The sequence below is a fragment of the Papaver somniferum genome, chromosome 1, assembly GCF_003573695.1.
Source record: "Papaver somniferum cultivar HN1 chromosome 1, ASM357369v1, whole genome shotgun sequence".
Lineage (NCBI taxonomy): Eukaryota > Viridiplantae > Streptophyta > Magnoliopsida > Ranunculales > Papaveraceae > Papaver > Papaver somniferum.
In genome coordinates this window covers 224,494,394-224,496,521 of record NC_039358.1, presented here as the reverse complement: position 1 = coordinate 224,496,521, position 2,128 = coordinate 224,494,394, and the positions used below count along the sequence as shown (strand labels likewise).

The window sequence follows — 2,128 nt, the reverse complement described above, 5'->3', positions numbered from 1 at the left end:
TCTTCTGCTGCCCACGTTATACACTGAGGCATGGTGTATGTTGTACATTTTCACAAAATTTGCAACAAAAAAAAAATTCCAATCGCTTTATACAAACCATATAAAATCGGTGAATTAATTTTGGGGCAAATGGGATAACCTCATATGAAAGTGATGGGACTGTGGATCCAGTTTACAACTTCCGCCCCCTTAGATCTGAACCAGGATTTCCCACAAATTTGGTGTTGTGTACTCCAGCTTTTAATTTAGATCTTGCCACTGGGATTTTGGTGATGATGAGTTTTGATCTCAGGTTATACAAGACTTTACCACTGTAATACCGTGCACTGGCAAGCTAGAACTGTTGTTTTACTAGCCCTTTAACTTTCAATCATGACTACGGATCGCTGGTTTTGCAAACTAGTATACATGCTCCAGCAAACAAGGGTGTAAACACACCATCTAGTACAAAGCTCAAAGTTAAAACTATATTATATCTTAAAGGAAACACGAATTTGCTATTCTGGTCGAATACGGATTTGATAAATAACATAAAAAAGTTACACAAACATTACTTAATCATACTTATTAGAGTATAATAACACAACTGAAATCCCATAATTTGGGAACTAAATTACTGGAGCATAACAATCAAAAAGGAATATGAGCAGTAAACCACTCCATAACATTTACTGGAGCATTGATCATATTCCGAGCTTCTCTTACGATGGTTGGTCCACATCCAGAACATAAGCAAGTTAACAACAATCTGCCAATAAATTCATCACACAAATCAGAAATGAAAAGAAAACAGCAAGATTTGTTTTTCTTTAGAGGCAAACTCCAAAGGGGGACTAGGCCAGAATCCAGGGACTGAAAGCGGTATTATACCACCATGTAGCATGGTACTAGCACATGTATTGCATTTCCTATAAATATGAGAAAATCTTAATTAAATAATCTTTAAAATTCCAAGACAGGGTACAGATATAGATAGAGAAGACACTAACCCAACGATCCAGACGAAAAGACCAATAAAGGAGATAAGAAGGGACAGAAACGCAAAAATGAGGCCTAACAGAAATCCCACGGGCCTAATATGATCACCACCACAAAACACTTTCCTCGTTCTTTTCTCTGAGCGCCAAATGAGACACATCTTGTTTTTCTTTCTTCTTGCCTCTATAGCTACTTGTTTCTCAATCTAGCTAGTTCTCGTTTTATTATGACTTAAGAGCTAGGTGAAAGAGAAAAGGAAGTACATTCATGAAACACATTTTCTAGTTTGTTGCTAACCTTCTAATACATCGATCCACAATAATGCGCGAATCACATATTCGACAATCTTTTCATTTACGATAACAACATCTTACTTTGGAATCCCTGCCTGTCATGTCCATTTCATACTTAAAACCACGAGAAACAAAAGCAAATAATTAATGGTGTTCCTGTGGTGAAAAATGCTTGTTAATGGGAGATAAATAATTGTCTGTCAACTAATGGAATGCTACGGTATCTTTACCTTGTTTTGCTTTTTATCCCAATTCAGTTTTAGGGTCTACCATTCTCCATTACCATTAAAGGCATAAATTCCACTGTTGTCTTTGTTTTTCTTTCAGCATAAAGGGGTTCAGTCTCACTTGATATAGAATATAGCTGATGGAGTACTGGACCATATGTGGCCCCTTAACTAATTCAAGAAAATTAGAAGGAGGCTGCATTTGGGGTAGTATGCATTATGTGGTTGCTTCACGAGGGAAAATCGTCAGGAGGCTTGCTTTAGGGTCCAGATTCCAGAGCATACAATCAAGCCGGAAATATTTACAGATAACCTGTCTATAGAAGTATTCTGGTGGATATTTTAGGCAATACAAATGAAATTGGAAAACCTTGAAAACTGGACACCAACCCATTAACATGTTTCATGAACATATTGTTATGGTCTTTATGGATATGTATTTGGATCATGTCATGGACAATTAAAGCCGGAAAAGGAAGGAATTTTTTTTTGGAGCAAGAAAAAAAAAACCTCACACTACTTGATGACTGGTATAGAAAGGAGGTGACTGGTTATGAGTCTTTGACTCTCTTTACCGGTGTATTTTGGGTGTTTCCAATGAATTTCCAATGATAAGAGTCTAGTTCTTCT

General features: G+C 36.7%; 1 long non-coding RNA gene across 1 annotated transcript; it reads right to left on the bottom strand.

The window, feature by feature from the left end:
• Positions 1 to 442: 442 nt before the first annotated feature.
• On the bottom strand, positions 443 to 1,246 carry LOC113337585. Its single transcript, XR_003354303.1, has 2 exons — positions 990 to 1,246; positions 443 to 748 (listed from the first exon to the last, which is right to left on the bottom strand). It is a non-coding gene; the product is annotated as an uncharacterized LOC113337585 (long non-coding RNA).
• Positions 1,247 to 2,128: the final 882 nt, after the last annotated feature.